Source organism: Hemiscyllium ocellatum, chromosome 35 (genome assembly GCF_020745735.1).
Source record: "Hemiscyllium ocellatum isolate sHemOce1 chromosome 35, sHemOce1.pat.X.cur, whole genome shotgun sequence".
Taxonomy (NCBI): domain Eukaryota; kingdom Metazoa; phylum Chordata; class Chondrichthyes; order Orectolobiformes; family Hemiscylliidae; genus Hemiscyllium; species Hemiscyllium ocellatum.
Window position 1 is genome coordinate 39,305,223 of NC_083435.1, and position 12,202 is coordinate 39,317,424.

Here is a 12,202-nt window from a genome sequence, read left to right on the forward strand (position 1 = left end):
GGGACAGACGATGAATGCTGGTCAGTTAGCAATGTCCACATCACACAAATTAATTTTTAAAATATTGGCCATGTCATTGGTGATTGCTGTTGAATATAGCCATCTCTGTGAAGCAGACATAATCACAATCGAACTTAAAAGTGTTACCTATACAGAGGTACCTTGATTATCTGAAAGACACAAGCGGGGAGTATTTCGTTCAGTTAATCGAATTCCAGATAATCGAATGCCAGATAACATAGTTTAGCCAAACATCAGGAACGTGTGATCTTGGTGGATAATCCAATATTTGGAGAGTCGGGATTCCTCTGTATTCACAAAGACAATTGAAGATCCCATAGGCTGCACAAGGGTAAGGAACTGATTTCCCCCTCATCTGCAACTGTAATTATTTATCAATATGTTTTTATATGCAATGCTGCCTTTCTTGTGTTGTGGACAAGATATCAGTTACCATGCAGTGCCTACAATTTCTTACACAACTTGTTGCACAACATGGCTTGTGCTGCATTAATGAGAAGAAGACCCAATCTCAAAGGACAAGAAAAAGGCATTTAATGGCTCTCCTGCTGGAGTCCTCCATGTTCCACTCTATGGAGGAGTATTCTAAACCATCAAAAGCCAATATCCTGCAAGAACGGTTACTGGGAAAGCAACATTACCATCTGTAATCATCACTGATGATTCTGTTAGTCAACCTCCTTACTGACCCTGAGTATAGATACATTGCAACCTATTCTTCAACTAAGGACATTGTAGAGCAGACAATAAGTCTGCTGGAGAGGAGATTCTGATGATTGAATTGGTCTGGGGCAGTCTTGAAGTGCACTCTGGACAGAGTGTGCCCAATCAATCCTAGAATGCTGTGCTGTCACAAGTGCAGAAAGGTAAGAAGGGGATGTGATGATGCTGACAAGATGGGAAAATGCGGCATCCTTCTGAGAAAGGAGATGAGGACACCTTCTGCTTGATACAGCAGTGTAGCATCAGGTGCAACAAGCCAGACTGGTCTTAATTGACACATGGTTTCAGTTGAGGTAAGCAGGGTCCAGTGATAATTCATTATCTATAAATTTGTCAGTGCTCAAAAGGAAAACAGTCACTGCCTGTCCCCAGAAGCAAATGCAAGTTTTGTCTGATTCTTTTTTCTTCACTTTTGCTGATATTGAATAAAAAGTGAATATTTTCAGCCACTTAAAGGAATGTGATAGTCCCACATTGAATGACAAGAGGATGTTTGGCAACATATGGTATTGGAGAAAAGTAACACTGCCTTAGGGTTCTAAGATGGGATGACACCAAGGATGGGTAACTTGTGTAGCCTGGTTCTTAAATAGCAATATATTTATAAATGTGCACTTGTAATAAATGGCAGTCATACCATCTGTGTGCTTCTTGGATGTTTCTGTTTCGGAACACAGGAACAGCAGTAGGCCATTCAGCCCCTCAAATCTGCATTCCACCATTCAATAGGATCATGACTGATCTGTGGCCTAACTCCATATTTGTTGATAGCCTTGCTTAATGAAACTTTGTCTCATTGGGCAATCAAAGATGGAGGACGAGAGAAGAATTTCTGGTTGTAAGAGATTGCTCCTTCTTTGAGATATTTTAGGTGTTGGAGGTGATTTCCCCAAATTTCAGGAGTAGCAATTACTGTTGTACATGCTGCTGCATTGTTTTGGAGCTTTGGAGGAAAGAAAAGTCAAAACAACAGCACTTTTAAAAGGGAGAAGGACAGACAATAGGCAGGAAATGGTCAGGTCAGTGCAGGGGAAGAGAGAGAGAAAGAAAGAAGGAAGGAAAGAAGGAAAGAAGGAAAGAAAGAAAGAAGGAAAGAAAGAAAGAAAAGAAAGAAAAGAAAGAGAGAGAGAAAGAGAGAGAGAGAGAAAGAGAGAAAGAGAGAAAGACACACTGCCAACTAACACAGCAGTGGATCTGTGCAGTTACTGCCTTTGCTGTTTGAATTCATATATTGCTGGACATCGGAATGCATCTCGGAAAACTTAAACAATGCAATTCACAACTGATCTTGGAGGAACCTGTTTGGGAGAGGTCACAGCAAAGAAACAAGTAAGTGAATAGCTTGAAGTATAGCCTTGGTGTAAATCTACAATAGTGAGTAGAGTGGGTTCTTTCTTGATGATATGTTGTATTGAGATTTGTCTCTTAAGTCATAAGTATTAAGTTAGCCTGCAGCAGTGTTTTGTAGAGGAATAATACAGTGCTATTTTCTGGGTCTGTAGATTGGAAGAAGCAAAAATGGCCTTTAGTAAACTGATACGCTCTTCTTGTCAGATGTGGGACCTTAGGGAGAGTTCAAGTGTTACTAAGGATGACATCTGCAATAAATGCATTGGTTGTGAATCCTGTCAGATTGAATGGATTGGTTGGAGTGACAGTTAGAGGCAATGAGGAATTTACAAGAGCAAGGGTGGATGGTAGTTATAGGAAGGGAAAAAAGCCGCATATACAGTCAGGGAGATGGTTAACTCCAGGAAAGGTAATAGAGGTAGGCAGATCGTGCAGGAGTCTTCTATGGCTATCCCCATTTCAAACAGGTATGCTGTTTTGGAAAATGTAGGGAGTGAAGGACTTTCAGGGAAATGTAGCATGAACAGTCAAGTTCTGGTATCAGGACAGGCTCGAATGTAATGAGGGCTACATCAGGTTCTAAGCAATCAATTGTGTTAGCGGACTCTCTAGTCAGAGGCACAGACAGATGTTTCTGTGGCCAGCAACGAAAAATCAAAATGGTGAATTGCCTCCCTGGTGCCATAATCAAGGATGTCTCAGAGAGGGTGCAGAACGTTCTCAAGGGGGAGAGGGGCCAGCTGGAGGTCGTTGTACACATTGGAACCAACGACATAGGAAGGGAAAAGAATGAGATTCTGAAGTGAGAACATAGAAAGTTGGGCAGGAATTTAAAAAGGAGGTCCTTGCAGTAGTAATATATGGATTACTCCCGGTAATATGAGCTAGTGAGGGTAGGAATAGGAGGATAGAGCAGATGAATGTTTGGCTGAGGAGCTGGTGTTTGGGAGAAGGATTCATATTTTTGGATAATTGGAATCTCTTCTGGGGTAGAAATGACCTGTACAAGAAGGACGGATTGCACCTGAATTGGTGAGGGACTAATATACTGGCAGGGAAATTTGCGAGAGCTGCTCGGGAGGATTTAAACTAGTGATGTGGGGGTGGGGGTGGGGGGTGGGGGGTGGGACCCAGGGAGGTGGTGAGCAAAGAGATCAATTGAGGCTGGTACAGTTGAGAAAAGAAGTCATTCAAACAGTCAGGGCAGGCAGGGACAAAGCAGAGAACAAGGTAGGACTGATAAATTAAACTGCATTTATTTCAATGCAATGATCCTAACAGGGAAAGCAGATGAACTCAGGGCATGGTTAGGAACATGGGACTGGGATATCATAGCAATTACAGAAACATGGCTCAGGGATGGGCAGAACTGGCAGCTTAATGTTCCAGCATACAAATGCTACAGGAAGGATAGTAAGAGGCGGGGGAGAGAATGGCATTTTTGATAAGGGATAGCATTACAGCTGAACTCAGGGAGGATATTCCTAGGAATACATCCATCGAAGTTATTTCTGAGAACTGAGAAATAAGAAAGGGATGATCACTTTATTGGGATTGTATTATAGACCCTCTAATAGTCAGCAGGAAATTGAAAAACAAAGTTGTAAGGAGATTTAAGTTATCTGCAAGAATAATAGGGCGGTTATGGTAGGGGATTTTAACTTTCCAAACATAGACTGGGACTGCCGTAGTGTAAAGGGTTTAGATGGAGAGGAATTTCTTAAGAGTGTACAAGAAAATTTTCTGATTCAGTATGTGGAGGTACCTACTAAAGAAGGTGCAAAACCTGACCTAGTCTTGGGAAATAAGGCAGGGCAGGTGACTAATGTGTCAGTGGGGGAGCACTTTGGGGCCAGCGACCGTACTTATATTAGTTTTAAAATAGTGATGCAAAAGGATGACCAGATCTAAAAGTTGAAGTTCTAAACTGGAGGAAGGCTGATTTTGACGGTATTAGGAAGAACTTTCAAAAACTGATGGGGTCAGATGTTTGCACATAAAGGGATGGCTGGAAAATGGGAAGTCTTCGGAAATGAGATAACGAGAGTGCAGAGACAGGATATTCCTGTTAGTGTGAAAGGAAAGGCTGGTAGGTGTAGGGAAATAGTGGATGACTAGAGAAATTGAGAGTTTGGTTAAGAAATAGAAGGAAGCATATGTCAAGTATAGACACGATAGATCAAGTGAACCTTAGAAGAGTATAAAGGCAGCAGAAGTTTACTTAAGAGGGAAAGCAGGAGGGCAAAAAGGGACATGTGACAGCTTTGGCAAATAGGGTTAAGGAGAAGTTTGCATTTGACACTAAAATTGGAGGTGTAGTGGACAGCGAAGGAGGTTACCTCAGATTATAGGACAACAGGGTCTTGATCAAATGGGCCAAAGGGCTGAGGAGTGGCAGATGGAGTTTAATTTAGATAAACGCGAGGTGCTGTATTGTGGGAAAGGAAATCTTAGCAGGACTTATACACTTAATGGTAAGGTCCGAGGGAGTGTTGCTGAACAAAGAGACCTTGAAGTGCAGGTTCATAGCTCCTTGAATGTAAAGTCGTAGGTAGATAGGATAGTGAAGGCGGCATTTGGTATGGTTTCCTTTATTGGCCAGAGTATTGAGTACAGGAGTTGGGAGGTCATATTGCGGCTGTACAGGACATTGGTTAGGCCACTGTTGGAATATTGCGTGCAATTCTGGTTTCCTTCCTTTCGGAAGGATGTTGTGAAACTTGAAAGGGTTCAGAAAAGATTTACAAGGATGTTGCCAGGGTTGGAGGATTTGAGCTATAGGGAGAGGTTGAATAGGCTGGGGTGTTTTCCCTGGTGCATCAGAGGCTGAGGGGTGATCTTATAAAGGTTTATAAAATTATGAGAGGCATGGAGGGGATAAATAGACAAAGTCTTTTCCATGGGGTGTGAGAGTCCAAAACTAGACTGCATTGGTTTAGGGTGAGAGGGGAAAGATATAAAAGAGACCTAAAAAAGAGGCAACCTTTTCACGCAGAAGGTGGTGCGTGTATTGACTGAGCTGCCAGAGGAAGTGGTGGAGACTGGTACAATTGCAATATTTGAAAGGCATCTGGATGGGTATAGGAATAGGAGGGGTTTGGAGGGATATGGGCTGGGTGCTGGCAAGTGGGACTCGACTAGGTTGGGTTATCTGCTCGGCATGGACATGTTGGACTGAGGGGTCTGTTTCCGTGCTGTACATCCCTCTGACTCAATGACTTAAATCTAACAATTGAATTAGTATTGATCACCTTTTGAAGAAGAGAGTTCCAAATCTCCACTTCTTTTCACATGTAGAAATGCTTTCTCAGCTCTCTCCTGAATGGCCTGACCCTAATTTTGGATCTGGAATCTTCAACCAATGGAAAAAGCTGATCTTTATCTTCCCTTTCTTTCCCAGTTAATATCCTGAAGACCTTAATTAGACCACCTTTTAACCTTATAAGTTCTACAGACTAAAGGTCCAATCTTTCCTCATAACCTAACACCTGAAATTCAGGTATCATCTTTGTAAATCTGTGGTGACCTCCCTCCAGAGCCAAAACATCCTTCCTCAGGAGCGGTGCCCAATTCTGCTCACACTATTCTAAATAGAATCTAACTAGGGTTTTGTATCATTGCAGTATAACATCTGTATCCCTATGCTCCAGCGTAGACATGAAGGCCAACATTCCAATGGCCTTAGAACATTGAACATAGAACAATACAGCACAGAACAGGCCCTTCGGCCCACGATTTTGTGCCGAACATCTATCCTAGATTAAGCACCCATCCATGTACCTATCCAATTGCCGCTTAAAGGTCGCCAATGATTCTGACTCTACCACTTCCACGGGCGGCGCATTCTATGCCCCCATCACTCTCTGGGTAAAGAACCCACCCCTGACATCTCCCCTATACCTTCCACCCTTCACCTTAAATTTATGTCCCCTTGTAACACTCTGTTGTACCCGGGGAAAAAGTTTCTGACTGTCTACTCTATCTATTCCTCTGATCATCTTATAAACCTCTATCAAGTCACCCCTCATCCTTCGCCGTTCCAACGAGAAAAGGCCGAGAACTCTCAACCTATCCTTGTACGACCTATTCTCCATTCCAGGCAACATCCTAGTAAATCTTCTCTGCACCCTCTCCAAAGCTTCCACACCTTTCCTAAAGTGAGGCGACCAGAACTGCACACAGTACTCCAAATGTGGCCTAACCAAAGTCCTGTACAGCTGCAACATCACTTCACGACTCTTGAATTCAATCCCTCTGCTAATGAATGCTAATACACCATAGGCCTTCTTACAAGCTCTATCCACCTGAGTGGCAACTTTCAAAGATCTATGTACATAGACCCCAAGATCCCTCTGTTCCTCCACCTGACTAAGAACCCTACCGTTAACCCTGTATTCTGCATTCTTATTTGTTCTTCCAAAATGGACAACCTCACACTTGGCAGGGTTGAACTCCATCTGCCACTCCTCAGCCCAGCTCTGCATCATATCTAAGTCCCTTTGCAGCCGACAACAGCCCTCCTCACTGTCCACAACTCCACCAATTTACTGACCCACCCTTCGACTCCCTCATCCAAGTCATTAATAAAAATTACAAACAGCAGAGGACCCAGAACTGATCCCTGCGGAACTCCACTTGTAACTGGGCTCCAGGCTGAATATTTACCATCTACCACCACTCTCTGACTTCGACCGGTTAGCCAGTTTTCTATCCAATTGGCCAAATTTCCCTCTATCCCATGCCTCCTGACTTTCCACATAAGCCTACCATGGGGAACCTTATCAAATGCCTTATTAAAATCCATGTACACTACATCCACTGCTCTACCCTCATCCACATGCTTGGTCACCTCCTCAAAGAATTCAATAAGACTTGTAAGGCAAGACCTACCCCTCACAAATCCATGCTGGCTGTCCCTAATCAAGCAGTGTCTTTCCAGATACTCATAAATCCTATCCCTCAGTACCCTTTCCATTACTTTGCCTACCACAGAAGTAAGACTAACTGGCCTGTAATTCCCGGGGTTATCCCTATTCCCTTTTTTGAACAGGGGCACAACATTCGCCACTTTCCAGTTCCCTGGCACCACCCCCATTGACAGTGAAGATGAAAAGATCATTGCCAATGGTACTGCAATTTCCTCTCTTGCTTCCCACATAATCCTAGGATATAGCCTTCTTGACCTACTTTTTCACATTTGTGGCATTTTAAGGATCTATGCTCCTGAAACTCCAAATCTCATCAGATATCCACTATAGTTAACATTGTCTGAAAAGAAAAACACCCTGATCTACCCTACTGAAATTAATAATCCTACTCTTGTTCTTATTAAAATCCATCTTCCACAGCTTTGCCCATTCACCTAATTTATCAATATCTTATTGCAATTTTGTGTCGTCATCTCCACTGTCTACAAAGGTTTTGTATCTTCAGCAAATCTGGATATTTGACTTTTAATGCCATTATCCAAGTCATTAGTAAATAGTATGATTAATTGAGGTGAACACTTGTCCCTACAAGACACCACTAGTCACTTCCTGCCAATTTGAGAGCTTACTTGTTACTTCAACTCTTTGTTTTCTACCAGTCAACTAATTACCTGTCCATGTCAGTAATTTGCCCTCAGTTCCAAGGGCTTCTGCCTTAACTAACAGTCTCTCAAAAGCCTTCTGGAAGTCCATATAAACAACATCCATTGACTGATCTACATCACCAGGCGGAAGTGGGTACAGCAGATGCTGGAGGTTAGAGTCAAGATTAGCGTTGTGCTGGAAGGGCACCACAGGTCAGGCAGCACCTGAGGAACAGGAAAATCGACATTCTGACCCTTCTTAAAGAGCAAAGAGTGACATGAACAATTTGGAAAGTACTTGATCGAGTGTATAGTTAGTTTGAAAATAGTATTGTCACAGGCAATCCTAGCAGTCATTAGATCTAATAAGATAATATGAGCAGGTGTCATACAGGCTAATAAAGCAAATTGCAGAGAATAGTGTAAGAAATCTCATTGGGGCTCATGGACAGAACCTACCAGAGCTTGATCACCAAAATTAACAACTGATTTCTATTAAAATCCAGGCACAGACACTCTTCATCAAAAGAGGGGAAAAGAGCATATTTATATATAGAGATTGACTTTCTGAAAATAAACACTTTGGCCAATGGGTTATTCATGAAGGCAAAGGGATGAAACATAGGATATTCTAAAGATTGTCACTGTGGATGTTCTGGCACATAGAACATGGAACATAGAAAAATACAGAAAAATACAGCGCAGTACAGGCCCTTCGGCCCTCGATGTTGCGCCGACCAAAGCCTACCTAACCTACACTAGCACAATAATCTCCATATGCTTACCCAATGCCCGTTTAAATGCCCATAAAGAGGGAGAGTTCACCACTGCTACTGGCAGGGCATTCCATGAACTCACAACCCGCTGAGTAAAGAATCTACCCCTAACATCTGTCCTATACCTACCACCCCTTAATTTAAAGCTGTGTCCCCTAGTAACAGCTGACTCCATTAGCGGAAAAAGGTTCTCACTGTCAACCCTATCTAAACCCCTAATCATCTTGTACACCTCTATCAAATCTCCCCTAAACCTTCTGTTCTCCAATGAGAACAGCCCCAAGTGCCTCAGCCTTTCCTCATACGATCTTCCTACCATGCCAGGCAACATCCTGGTAAACCTCCTCTGCACTCGTTCCAATGCCTCCACATCCTTCCTATAGTATGGCGTCCAGAACTGCACACAATACTCCAGATGAGGCCGCACCAGAGTCTTATACAACTGCAACATGACCTCAGGACTCCGGAACTCAATTCCTCTACCAATAAAGCTCAGTACACCATATGCCTTCTTCACAGCACTATTTACCTGGGTGGCAACTTTCAGTGATCTGTGTACATGGACACCAAGATCCCTCTGCTCATCCACACTACCAAGTAGCCTACCATTAGCCCAATAATCCATCTTCTTGTTACTCCTACCAAAGTGAATGACTTCACACTTAGCTTCACATTGAACTCCATTTGCCACCTTTCTGCCCAGCTCTGCAACTTATCTATATCCCGCTGTAACCTGCCACATCCTTCTTCGCTGTCCACAACTCCACCGACTTTCATGTCATCCGCAAACTTGCTCACTCAGCCTTCAAGCCCCTCCTCTAGGTCATTAATAAAAATGACAAACAGCAATGGTCCCAAAACAGATCCTTGTGGAACACCGCTAGTAACTGCACTCCAAGATGAACCTATACGATCAACTACTACCCTCTGTCTCCTTCCAGCCAGCCAATTCCTAATCCAAACCTCTAATGCACCCTCAATGCCATACGTCCTAGTTTTTGCATTAGCCTGCCATGGGGTACCTTATCGAACGCCTTGCTAAAATTCATATACACCACATCTACTGCTTTACCCTCGTCCACCTCCTTGGTCACCTTCTCAAAGAACTCAATAAGGTTTGTGAGGCACGACCTGCCCTTCACAAAACCATGCTGACTATCCTTGATCACATTATTCCTATCCAGATGTTCATAAATCCTATCCCTTACAATTCTCTCTAAGACTTTGCCCACAACAGAAGTGAGACTCACTGGCCTATAGTTACTAGGGCTATCCCTACTCCCCTTCTTGAACAAGGGGACCACATTCGCTATCCTCCAGTCTTCTGGCACTATTCCCGTAGACAACGACGACATAAAAATCAAGGCCAATGGCTCCGCTATCTCCTCCCTAGCTTCCCAGAGGATCCTAGGATAAATGCCATCAGGCCCAGGGGACTTATCTATTTTCACCCTTTCCAGTATTCCCCAGACCATCCATTCTAATCACTTGTGACTCAATATTCACATCAGCAACAGTGTCCTGTTCCTGAGTGGATACTGACGAAAAGTATTGATTTAATGTCTCTCCAATCTCCTACGCCTCCACGCACAACTTCCCACTACTATCCTTGACTGGACCGATACCTACCCTAGTCATCCTTTTATTCCTGACATACCTATAGAAAGCCTTTGGGTTTTCCCTAATCCTACCAACTAAGGACTTTTCATGTCCCCTTCTCGCTGCTCTTAGCTCTCTCTTTAGATCCTTCCTGGCTACCTTATAACTCTCAAGCGCCCCAACTGAACCTTCACGCCTCATCTTTACATAGGCCGCCCTCTTCCCTTTCACAAGGGATTCCAATTCCTTATTAAACCACGGCTCCCTCACAAGACCCTTAACTCCCTGCCTGACTGGTGCATACTTATCAAGGACACCCATTAGCTGTTCCTTGAACAATCTCCACATATCATTTGTGTTCTTCCCTTGAAGCCTATTTTTCCAATCAACGCATCCTAAGTCATGCCTCACCGCATCATAATTTCCCTGCCCCTGACATGTGGTCACTAACCACGCACAGTTGTGTCCTGCAAGTACAACTTGCTGAGGAAATACAATCTTGAGATATTTATTCAATGACTTTTACAAAACAATAAATAGGTTTCACCAAGAATCATTTTAGAGGGTTTTCATTTTAGAAAAGGGACAGATTAGCTAGGCAGACATTTTCATTCAACTCAGCTAGTTATTAGAAGGCTTTCCTCTATTTTAACCAAATGAAACAATTGCCTTCCTACGCCATATACTATTCACAACAATCCCAGCAGGTTCTGCAGAAAAGCAAGCAGTTATTACCAGTTATGTGATTTCTAGAAAGCCTTGTCATAAAAAGCATCAGGATAGATGAACCCTGATCAAGGCCCATGGGAGAGCGAGAAGCAGTTGTTCCAAATACCCACTAACTTTATTGCGATAAGGCTAGAAGATAAATTTTGTGTTTTTTTTCCAGCTTCATATTCTGTATTTTGATTTATTTTGTATGTTTAAGACAGCACTGGAGAGTAGCAATACCATATATACACGTGTATAGGTCGAATTTTGGCGACCATTTTTGAGCTGAAATTAAAGATGACTTATATACGAGGTACTGTTTTCTCGGGGATGAAATTCATATTTGGCATGAGTCAAAAAAAATGCACAAACAAGAGCCATATCTCTATCTAAAATAAATAAACAATATCTTGGATATTCGCAAAGTTAAACAAAGAAAAATGGCCCCAGCTTATGCAAAGTGCTAAAGCAATTTTAATACTTTCATGCTACAGGAGATAGGTAATATCTACTGCAATTGAGTAAAGAACACATGATGAAGAAAAAAGTTTGTATTCAAGTCTTGATTGTCATTTGAACTTCATCTTAGAGTAGTAATAAGTTTTTAAGTACTAGCAGCAGAAAGACAATCGCAAATAAGTCAATATCCATATGGCCACTGAAAACAGGAAATTCATCTTCCAGGTAGGCTCTAGTCCCTGAATGTTCCCTGTAATATGTTTGCACTGGTAAACCACTAGTAACTGAAACTGCAGAAACTGATTCAGCGGATTACATTAATTCTGAAATCCTGGAGTGTCAGAGTCATAAGTCATAGAAATGTACAGCACGGAAGCAAATCCTTTGGTCCAAACTGTCCATGCCAACCAAATATCCCAACCCAATCTAGTCCCACCTGCCAACACACGGCCCATATCCCTCCAAATCCTTCCTATTCATATACCCACCCATATGCCTTTTAAATGTTGCAATTGTACCAGCCTCCCCCACATCCTCTGGCAGCTCATTCCATATATGTACCACCCTCTGAGTGAAAATGTTGCTCCATAGGTCTCTTTTATATCTTTCCCCTCTCACCCTAAACCTATGCCCACTAGTTCTGGACTCCCCCACCCCCAGGGAAATGACTTTGTCTATTTATCCTATCCATGTCCCTCATGATTTTATAAACCTCTATAAGGTCACCCCTCAACCTCCGATGGTCCAGGGAAAACAGCCCTAACCTATTCAACATCTCCCTATAGCTCAAATCCTCCAACCCTGGCAACATCCTTGTAAATCTTTTCTGAACCCTTTCAAGTTTCACAACATCTTTCCGATAGGAAGGAGACCAGAATTGCACACAATGTTCCAATGTTAAGATTTTAGAGTGCAATTATTTAGGATGAGATTGCTAAGTACTTGGATGTGGGATCAACACAGCTTCATCAAGGAGATGACGTGTCTGACA